The sequence below is a fragment of the Geospiza fortis genome, unplaced genomic scaffold, assembly GCF_000277835.1.
Source record: "Geospiza fortis unplaced genomic scaffold, GeoFor_1.0 scaffold98, whole genome shotgun sequence".
NCBI classification, from domain to species: domain Eukaryota; kingdom Metazoa; phylum Chordata; class Aves; order Passeriformes; family Thraupidae; genus Geospiza; species Geospiza fortis.
In genome coordinates this window covers 12,930,179-12,942,036 of record NW_005054306.1, presented here as the reverse complement: position 1 = coordinate 12,942,036, position 11,858 = coordinate 12,930,179, and positions in this window count along the sequence as shown.

Here is an 11,858-nt window from a genome sequence, read left to right as displayed (position 1 = left end):
GAATGCCTTCAGCTAGGTGGGGAAAGCCTCCCACTTCTCAGCCCAGTAGTCAGTTTTACAGATGCTGGTAGGGAGGAGAAGTGATTGACTAAGCATTCAGAGTAGAACTTCCAGGGCCAGGTAAAGTTGCTTCAAAGTTTGCTTTAAATAAAATATTGAATTAAAATGTTGCTTTAAGAACAACCAGGTAAGATTAGTATCAAATACCGTCAAAATGCCAAAAACCACTAAGGGGGTTTTGTTAAACAGCAAATAGCAACAGGAAATGTGCCTTTCTGTGCACAGCAGGGAGGAAGAGGAACCGATCAATAGGGGACTAATGAAAGTACCAAACAATTGGATTGCCTCTGGCATTGCAAACGGCAGGGCAGCTGTGGATGAGGATACATATAAACTCAATTTACAAGGTCAGAAGAGGACTCATGGAGCCTGCAAAGAAGTGGCATCAGATCATGCTTAAGAGATTAAGAATATTTTAGCTGAACAAAGCTGCCCAGATGGAAAAACTTACAGAGATTGCATGTTTGTTTCTTGGTATTTTCAGCATTTTTCTGAGGGAAGAAAAATGCTTTCTTTTCCAAGAAAAGAAAGGTATGAGTAGCTTCTCCTTAAAGGAAGGTTTCTGCTTCAGATTTGAATTTCAAAATAACAACTAATGCTAAACAAATATTATGGGATTTTTAGGACTTGCTATTTTTTCTCTTTTTCATGTTTTGTTCTCTATTTCACAGGTGCTGCTACAACTGAAACTGCTGCATAGTTGAGTTAAATTGTTCCCAAAGTAGTTCCAGCCCAAACGGAACCAGGAAATCCAAGTAATCATAAGGAAAACTTTGTTCTAACCTAGGCACAAGGTTAACATGGTTTTTCAGTTGTATATCTAAACACTTACTGATATCCCTAAGTGGATTTGCCAGGATTACTTACTGCTGGCAGTTGAGATAACTGCAGGCATGAGACTGTTGCATTTGCTCTGAATTTACTTTAAATATTAAGATGACAGATTTTGTGAACTGAAGTTTAAGCATTTGTACTCTTGCAAATGAGTTTTGTGCTGTGGACTGTGTCTAAATATACAAGAAATTTTTTTGTCTGGTTACATCTGTTTGTCATTGTGGAAAACATGATCCTAAAAGTAAATTTTCAGGTAGGTTTGTCCTGATGTAGAATAAACTCAAGTCAATAAAACTACATTGGTGTATCCCAAAGATCTTCCCCAGTGCTGAGTTCTACATTTGAAAATGAAGACAAATTGGATTCTTGAATCTGTTACTCTTACCACATCCCTTAGAAGGCTGATGGGTCCTTGAGTCTTTCAACTCTGCTTTCCATAGTGCTAAAATCACAGGCAGCATTGCCAGTACACTTAGCAGGTTTGGGCTTAAGCCATGGGTTGAACAGGGTTCTGATTCCATCAACAGCAGAAGGGAAAGTGCTGTAACAGACTCCTTGCAAGGACAAAATAACTTGCACATTAAAGAAATGGAACCTCTGAAGAGAAAATCAATCTGGTACTTGATGCTTGATATTCAGTCTATTTTACAAAATATCATTACTGTAACTGAATTTTAGCGATTGCTGCAACTAAGATATGAAGGTTACACAGGAATGAAAAAATTTCCTGCTTGAAAACTGGAACACAAGTCCAGATGGTGCAAAATGGCTTTAGCATTACAGGAAATTGAAATCATCTTTCTTTTTGAAGGCCAGAAACAAAGTTTCTTTTATAAAATATTATTACCTTCAGCATGCAGGGTTTTTCTTTTAGTTAAATTTTTTCTCTCTCAGAACTTTATTTCCTACCCCTCAAACTGATCAAATCTAAATACAGTAAAGATAAAGAACTGTTGTAATACTTGGAAATTCTCCCATCACCTCCTTCCTACGATGAACGGCTGTCTGGGTTTGTGCTGTAATTTCTCCTGCGTGAGCCTTGGCAGAAGTATGAAAGGAGAGAGCTGTGCAATTTTACCTCCACTGGGATCTCTGTTTTCTCCCCTGAGGTGAGCCCACTCTTGGGAGCATTCATTAGCCAAATTGTTCATCTGGAAGAGAAGGACCCTTTTTCTTTTTGGTTGTGAGGCTTTGTATGGTCCAAGTTTCTTCTGGTACCTGTTGAATTGAGAAGTGGGCAGTTGCACGTGAACTCAACTCTTTGAGCTTCTCATATTGGAAAATTAGCTTATCCATGCCAGATTTATCACACTTGTATTGATAAAGGATCTAGCACATTTTTCACAGTACATTTTGGCACAGGGACCACTAAAATCTTCCAGCTGAAAGGGCACTCTACAGTCCACTAAGGTCACTGGCAGCAGGTGCTTGTCCATACTACTTCCTGCCATGACATTATAGGTAGAACAGCAAATCCAAAAGTCCTGGAATAGAAAGCAACAGATACAAATGAAAGGTGCTGCTCATCTGGAGGTGGATGAGGTGCTAAGTCTGCACTGCTTTTCCTCCAAAATGAAGCAGCGCAGCACAACAGACATGGTGAAGTCTGGCTACCAGAATATGAGTAATTTCTGCATGACTCAGTTCCAGGATGGTTTGAAATGACCACACTGTACACCACTGCTTAAAATTAGTTCAGATCCCAAGGACTTGAAAGTGGTAAATGTGGCATCAATTTTTAATGAAACCCCAGGGGAAATTTTGAGAATTACAAGGAGAAAAATGTGCCTTATACACTGAGCAGATTAATGGGAAAACATCAGAAAATAGATAAATATGTCATATATGGAATGAATCAACATGGCTTTTAGAGTAAAAGCTGCTGGAGCTATTTGAAGATACTAACAAACATACAATTAAGGATGAGCTAATCATCAAATCATTTTAACAATGTCTCTTCTCAAAGTGCATTAAAGAAATTAAGCAATTATGGTTATAAAATTAGTAGAGTAATAGGAAATGTAGAATTCCATAGATGTTTGTGACCATGAAAATAATGTGAAGACTTAGGAGACACTTTTTGCTGATAATATTGAATTGATCACAGTAGTCAAAGCTAAGTCTACCAAGACCTGTAAAAATATTTTGTGAGAATATCAATAAATAATGCAATGGCTGAATAAATTAAATATTGATAAATACAAATCAATGCAAAATCTACCTTAATTACACATTCACAATAATGGTCTGTCAATGAGCTATTGCTACCCAGGGGAAAGATCTTGCAATCATTGTGAGTATTTCTCTGAAAACTTCACCTTAGTTCAGGGCAATGATCAAACAGCTGAACTGAATGTTATGAATTATTAGGAAAGAAATAGAAAATATAAAAGAAAACATCATCATGTCAGACTATATATGACCCTGGAATGGTAACATTGTCTTCAGTTCTAGTCACATCAGTCCAGAAGGTCTGTCCTAAGGCACAAGAGGTGTAACAATGGCCAGCAAGGATAAAAATACAAAAATATAAAATTATTCCCATATGAGAAGAAAATACGCCCTCAAATAGAAGAGAAATAGCAAGTGGGTTTTCTCTGTTAGTAAGGAGTTCTAAATTCAGGTAAGGTGCAAGGAATGAGAATAATTCCCTGTGCCAGGGGTGGGAAGGATACTGCTGAAGCATGAAAATCCTCTTGGGCTTTAAAAGAGCAATCTGCACATATTATCACCTTCAGTAGGCTCTTGTGAATTTACCAAGCCCAGGATTGTATTTTTGTTGGTAATCTGATCTCAGCTTGATAACAATGCTTTTCCTGTATATGATCAAAAGAATAGTGCAGCAATTTTCCAAAGCCCAAGGAGTAAGGATAACAAAGGTCACATGTTTTGCAAACTGGCCAAATGAAACATTTAGAAAAGCTTATATTTTAAAAGACAGAAAGAGCTTTACAGCTGGGGCTTTCCTAAAGTGGCTGTGGTTTCGGTATCAACTTGCAGTGGATTTTCTGTCATCCATTCATCCCCCAAGGTATGTGAAGATTTTCCACCAACAAAATCCTTCTGTCCTAGGTTCCACAGGTTGGTTATCTACTGTATACTAAACCCTTCTTCTGTTTGTGCCCTGCCAGCTTCCTCTAACATCCCTTATTGCAACACAATATTTTGAAAGGACCCAGGCTGTTGAAGCACCGAGTAATAACACAGACCCAGCCCGCTGGCATGTCTTCAAGAAGGACCATAATTTAATAGAAGATAAATAGGAAAGCAGCATAACAGAAAAGCAATATGAATGATGCATTCTCTCCAGTTAGCTGCTTTGGTGCACTAAAAAGAACCAGACTTTCTCCTAGGTCTGTCAATGCTACTTCACCCCCAAACCCCAAAGTAGGAAAAAAGTGTAATTTCAATTGTAATTATTATTCAAGACAACGTTTTGTCCTGATCTAATAGCACACTAAAAAGGTTTTCTTTCAAAATAACTCTGTTTTCTGCCATCACAATCTATCATTTGGTCCAAAGTATTGCATTTGACTCTCTGGCTTAGCTGAAACACATTTGCCCTGGGAGGGTATAATTTACCCAGATTGTCTGCCTGTGAAGATGTGATCCTGCCCAAGGCACCACATCCATGCCAGGCACAGGCACATGGTTGTTCTTCAGTTGGAGGCCATGGTGCCTCAGCTGGAGACAAATTGTCCCAGGGGTGAGGATTTGCCACGTTTTGTCCCAAACACAGAGCTGCCCACCAACCTGTTTCTGGGAACATCTCCCTGACCTTGGCAGCCAAACATTTCGGATTTGGCACAGCAATACAAGGACAGCTGTCAGTGTGAGTATCAAAGAGCTTGCTTGGCTCTTTGAGGAAGGCTTGCTACAGGATGCTAAGAACCACAGTGCAGAATGAGCCTGGCCATCTCCTGTGCACACTGTGGGTACAGATTCATGGCCTAGCAGGGCATATAGAGCAACCCAAGCCACTCCACATTTTGCAGCCCAGCTCTGCTTCTGTGAGATCTGCAACTGTACCAAATGGTACTCAAAGTATTGTTGTGAAATAGGACCGAGTTATTCTTTTGCTCATTAATTCACTTACAACTTCAACTGTCTTTCATTATCATCTTATGTCTCTTCTCTGTTCTTTGGAAATAATTTTCATTTTTGCTAATCAGGCTAGTAATCACAGCCTCCAGTTCCAGATGCAACTTCCCACTCAAAGTCCCTTAAGGGTTGATTGCTGGAAACTGGGAGGATGTGCCAGGGAAAGAAACACTCAGCTGAAGCAGCCACTGCTCCTACAAGCGGGAATGTGGCTCTTTGTGCTCAGTTCTTGCAGTCACATGAATAAAGCAGAGGGGGGAAATTTTTAGGTTAAAGTAATATGTTAATGCATGTAGACTACAGCAATGTGTACTACCTGTTAAGACAAGAAACAGGTTTCCTATTCTCATTTGGCTCTGGAACCACAGAATATTCTGAGTTGGAGGGGGCCCATAAGGGAAACAGTCAAAAACAGACAAAAAATGTTGAGTTTCTCTGATTTTTTTTTTTTTTGTCAAAAAAAACTTGGCTGAATATCCTTGCATAATTTTTTGCATGATTTTTGATCCCTAAAAAGCAACACTGTGACTTGTGGAATGAATTTGTAAGTATGCTTGCAGGTTTATTTTGCCATTATTTAACAGTGTTTATCCCAGAGGCTCAGAACAAGGTTTCTAAAGCTATTCAGTATTGGCCTTAGTATACTTTCATTTCTGTTAATGCAAATGTGACACCCTGGTTATATTTTTCCCATAGACTGCTGGGGAAAATTTACCTCACTTGGGTAGCAAGGGCATTTTCCATTTTTAAACACACTCTAAAGTAGTCTGATTAAAAACAGGGCTATTTTAGACAACATGCCAGCAGCCCACTCTATAAACAACTGCCTAATAAATATTTACTGTTTCAGTTTTGGGATTCTACTTTCAATGTCCTTTCAATTGAGAAATCTGGGTGATGAAAGACCCTCATGATGATTACTTTGGTTTGAAATCAGATTCTCTAGATCTGGTGTCTCCTAGCCCAGGTTTGCTCAGCTCCTGGGTGTGCTGCCACTCTGAACCTCTTTTTCTCTCCAATAAAGTGCCTGATGGTGTTCACATGAATGAGCAAAATTCTTCTTGTCATGTAACTTACATGACATAGACTTCTGCAGCAGCAGAACAAAGTGCATGCAAGTGCTTTGTGCAGAACCTGTTGTGTCTGCTTGTACAATTAATAAAACTTTGAGATAGCAGCTAAATCTACTCTAATTTCTTTTGAAAGCTTCTTAATATATTTGCGTGATTTCCAGGTTAAGTGTTGAAAGAATTATGAAGTTTCTTTAATATCAGGAGAGTTTAACACAGGTGCTGCAACGTGTTACACCAGACTGTGCTAGGTCTATGTTGGGCTTGTGTTTATTTTTAAACTGATCTCACAAAGACCTCCAAATCTAAATAACATGGTTAGTGAAGGATGAATTTCACAAACAGCCAAACTGAGCATTCCCATGTGGCATAGCCCCCACCAAAGAAGCACTGCAGAATGACTTCCAAGTAAACCAGAGGAAGGAGAAGACTACGTGCAACATGAAGATTTTATCTGTGTGTTCAGTGTCCATTGCCACAGAGTTCTACTTGATTTTGTCCCTAGGCTTCCTGTGCCTCTGTGACTAATCCTCTGGGGCCAGCTGTGGCTAAAGCAATCTTCTCTTTGGATTTCTCTGGAGCGAGGGAAGGAGACATTGTCAGGAAAATATCCAATATTTTGGCAGAGCCAAGGGCTCTGAGATTACATTCAAGAATAATGATTAACAAATGTTAGCTAACATTTCTCTGAAGCCTCCTTAATCTAATTCTTGCAAGGACCAGCTTGAGTCTGGAATACCAATAGTAACATTAATCCACCCATGCATAAGCTAATGTAGTATTTGGATGGAAATGTCTGCTGTTGTGGAGAACAGCCCACGTGACAGATGTGGATGTGGTGAGGCTGCTGGGCACGTTGTGTCTCTCCCAGCCTGGGAACAAGGTCTCATGTTGACAGCTGCCCTGTGCAGCTCTGACAGAGGCTGGAGGAAGGATGTGAGACGGGGTGGCAGGAGGTCAGCAATGCAGGAATCACTGGCTCACGCAGCTGGTGGACCAGCACTGCTGGAGGGGGTGGCAGGTGGCAGCTCAGCACCACAGAGACTTTGGTCCAGGGGACTATGGAGACTGACCTCTCTCCTCCTAACTCATGGCCACCCAACCAGCAGAGAGATTTTGGGGTGGGGAGCATATTAAAGCTTAGCTTAGTAGTTTGTTAAACCCCATTTTTTAATGTGTTAGGTGATAAATGGTCATTTTATGCTTTTGAGTTTGAGTGCATGTCCAGTTTGTGGAGTCTCTTTATGCCTGGTTAAAGATGCCCAAACAAACTGAGCTGAAAGAGAGGCCATAACACATTGTGAGCCAAGACCTGATCATGCTCACTTTCCCAGCCCAGGTTTTCATGTGCTGGTGTAGGCTGCTGCCCCAGTTTGGTAGAGCACATTGCTCTACCCAGAGATCAGGCTCCCCATACACAACAGTCTTTTAGCCTCTCTTCATGACCCTGGTGACTTCACTGACTACAGAGAAGATCCCTTCCCTTTGATCTCATGGCCTCCAGCCTCTGTTACTCCCTCACTCTCACTAGTGTAAATTATGAATATATATAAATTATTAATTCATGTGGATGATCCAGAAACACTACAGCAGTAAAAAAACAGAGACTTAGTAAGTAACTATGAAGGAACATCTCTGCAGTTATGAGAGATGAAAAGTGGCCTTCCAAGAGTCTGAGGTTACAGGATGGCAACAAGACAAAACAAGACAAATTGATCTGTGGCTTCTCCATACTCATCTTTTCTGTAACTAAATCCATCACTAAATCCAGTGATGTTCCATAATGTGTTTGTCCGTGTTATTTTCAAAGTAGTACACCCCTACGTACTGAAAGTACAAAAGCTGTCTAGTATAAAACTAAGAAAGTTAATTTCCAGTCTCTCAAAAAATTCATTACTTCATTTCCTTTTTTATAATCTTAAGGTACAAATTAAGTGTGTGTCCTTTGTCTTTTGGTGCCTTTTCTGTATCTCTAGAAAAATTATTACCATGTCTATGTGGAAAATTGTAGAATAAATATGTAACAAGCAGGTCACTGGCAATGCTATCTTGATGAGCAATTAATCTATTTTTCTATATTTTCTGCATCTACCACACAAAGCAGTTTCAGTTATGTCTCCTTGATTACCACTTGCTTTAAGTGCAATGGAACTATACAGGTTAGACTTGTCCCTGCACTTGAAGTTTTACTGGGATGGATGGATGGACGGACGGATGAAATTAAGAATATCTGGACTTACTAAAAAGTTAATCTGTTTTTTTCCTTTTTGCACCTTCACTTTTGAAACACCTTCCTTACCTCTGTAGAATTATTAATTTAGGATGTTGCTTTTGCCATTCTCTGCATATTCGCTTTGTTAGTAATCATTCTACAAACAATAGGATCCATCCCAGTCCCGTGATGCATCTAATTTTAGAGCACAATAGTAAAGAAGGTTTTAATTTATCAAGTTATCATATTTACTTAATGATTCTGCCTGGTTTTGCTGTGGACTCTTTTTGTTAATTAACCTAAATAAGTTTACTGAGGTTTGTATTCCAATTTCCTGTACTTAGCAAGAACAAGGCTTGATGTATTGAAGCCATCACCTCAAGCTATTTGCAAACATTCAGTCATCCATTTGTTTCTGGAGAAGGGAGGTTTGTTGCCCACTCTGCTCTGCTGGCTGGCAGGAGGAATGCCTCAGAATTTAAGATCATTTGCAATTAATTTCCTGTAGTTCTCTGCACATTTAAGGATTTGACTACTTATTCCACTTTGACAGAAGTTGGATAAAGTAAGTGGTGTTTTAGCTTCAAGAAAATTGTTCCAAGTCATGGTCATGTAATAGTTTAATTTGTGAAAACCTGTTGAAATTTTGATTCTTCTGTAAGTTTTCACATAGTGAGAGGGGGTATCTTCTGAAAGTTATGAAGGTTCAGAGGACCTACACAGTGCTAAATGCAGCTTCAAATGCCCATTTTGTTCCTTTGCTTCTTCCTGCTCCTCTAGAGATAATCTCCCTGAGCTCTGCCTTGACTTTACCTTGACTTAGCCTCTATCCTGCAATATTCCTTAAAATCTTTCACTTCAGCAATCTGCTAGAGTGACCACATGCTCATTCAGCCCTCTTCCTTGGATGTATCTGAAATGGGACATTTGCCTGTACAGCAGAGTGACAAACACAAGTGTTCATTATCTGACTGACCAGATGCAGAGAACACTATTGTTTTGCTTCCTTGCATCCTCTATTCTTCTAAACATTTGGATTTACTAGGTTGGTTTTTTTTTTTCACACTGGCAACTACCTTTGAATTTTATCATTAGTTGCTGGTATTTTTTCTTTGTTTTCTTTTTCTGGCATGTTTTGTTTTTCTGAGTTATGACCAAAGTTTAATCATATCAGCATGTTTTCTTTTTATCCTCTGAGTGTTTCAGTGCCTGAAGTTCTCTGTATGGCTAAGTAAAGGAAAAGAATAATTAAAGTAAAATGTATTCTGGAAATGCAATGTTTTCTCTGAGTTTTAATTCAAATTGCAGTTTTGCTAAAAAAATCCCACCAGAATCTCTAGAGTCAATCTTGACCTCAAATCATCTCTGCCTTTCTTATATGAAAGAAAACAAACTTTTATTTCAGATAAGCTTCTACTGAAATCCCCATGTGTAATTTTTTAATTATCTTCTCTTAACTACTATAATTCTGCATTTTGGATTGGTTTAATCCTTAATCACCACGAGCAAAAAGGGGCTTTATTTTCCAGCAATGAGGAGAGTTCCTTGAAGAAACAGTTCCACATCCCAGTCTCTGCTAATGCATTTTTCATCCAAGAGTCACTAAACAAAGAACATAAACAGCAGTGGGACCAGAGACCACAAACCAGCAGTCAAACTCCAGTCTCTTGCTGCAGAATTATTTGCTTATCAATGCCAGAGTGCCCTTTTTACTATGCCAGGAATGGCAGGCATATCGCTTTTTGTTTTCCCTTGTACTGTTCTAATTATTGCTCCACTATGAGTGTGTTTTATTCCTCAGCCCAGCCATCTCTTGGGACTGCTTTTCATTCAGTACAAATGTTCTCATTATAAAGGCTTAACATGAGGAGAATATAAATGAGAAGATGAGTGCATGCTAAGAAGTTGCTTATACAGAAACTATTGATCAAAGGAACAGCAGAGTAAAACACATGTCAGCATTAACGTGCTCCTACTTCCATGGTTCAAACAGTTTCCATTCCCATAAGAATAGTGTGACTCCTTGCCTCTGAAACCAGGCCAGGAAAAACTTTGTTTAAGTAAAAAAAAAAGTGCAAAGCATTTCTGTAGAAGATTATGGTATGGCACTAAAGAGCTCTTTGAAAGCGTGTGCACCTTCATCGGCCTCAGAGATTACCCCCTGTCACTATGTGAACACTTACAGAAGAATTGAAATTCCAAAAGGTTTTCACAAATTAAATTATTACATGACCATGACTTGACACAATTTTCATGAAGCTAAAACACCACGTACTTTATCCAACTTCTCACTAATCACGCAGTTGACCCACTCACCATGTCATTTCTGGGAGCTGCTTTTGTCCAGTGGTTTTGGGCTGGGTCAGACAGTAGTCACTGCCAGATGAAGACTTCAGTGAACAGTCATGTAAGCCCTCCTTCGACCTCTGGCCCATGGAGTGAGACCAGAGGTGTCTCTGCAAAAACATCAATCTCTTTGGGATTTCAGAAACAATTTCTCCCCTCCTCCAAAGGGATGGAAACAGCTGAAAGCCACAGTAGCAGTTCAGCCCCTCATTTTTTCAGGCCATGACAGAGGCCTGAAATATACCACTAACAGTTGAACAGAGGCAGAAGGGGTTCACTGATAAAACATCGTTTTGAAAAATATTGCGCAAAACCAAGTCTGAGGCTAAAAGCAGAGTGAAGCAACCCTCAGGTGTTTGGCTACCAGGCTCCACTTGAGGCAAACAGATTTTCTCCTGCTTTCCATGAGGCTGCAGCCAGCTCTGCAGGTAGTATTTCATCTGCAGTGAAAAAGTTTCAGTTTACACTTCATTTCACAAGCATGTTCTTGGACATAACTGGAAAAAAATTAAATGTGTCCTTTTACTAAATTTCAACTTACAAGTTCCACCGAGGGCAGCAGCTCTGCTGTTCTATTTTCCCTGCTTGCTGACTACATAAATCTGTAGGATATCTCTCAAGACTTTTAAAAAGTCAGAATTCTAAGAGTCAGAATATGTGAGTCATGTCTAGACTGACATAAAAATGAAACAGTATCATTCTTGTCACCAGAATGAAGCATGGCTCACGCTCTGATCCATGACACACTCACATGGTCTTCAAGCTAAAATAGCACACACAGAAGTGTGCACAGTTATAATCAGAAACTTCTATAAATATGTAATATGAAGCCTCTTGAATCCTAATTTACAGACTGTATAACCTTGCCAAGAAGTAGTATTTTACCAAACAATTCAGTAGGACCATCAATAGACATAGGGCATTATGGCTGGGTCCCAATACCTGTGTATCTGGATACAGCATTCAAATCTGACCTTAAGCTTTAATCCATTTCAGCTTTAGGTCACCTTAAGTCAACTCAGAAACACCATTTAACTTCGTTCTCACAAAGGCCTTGATGCAAATTCAGCTGGTGCATTACCCCTCAGCTACCAGACTGAACATCCTTATGCCACATGCACCTGTGCTTCGAGATGTGGATTTCCACAGCAGTCTCCCTTCCTTCATCAGAGAATTGGTGCCTGTTAGTCAGGACTTACATGGATTTACTGTCCCTCTGGTTACTCTGTCAACTC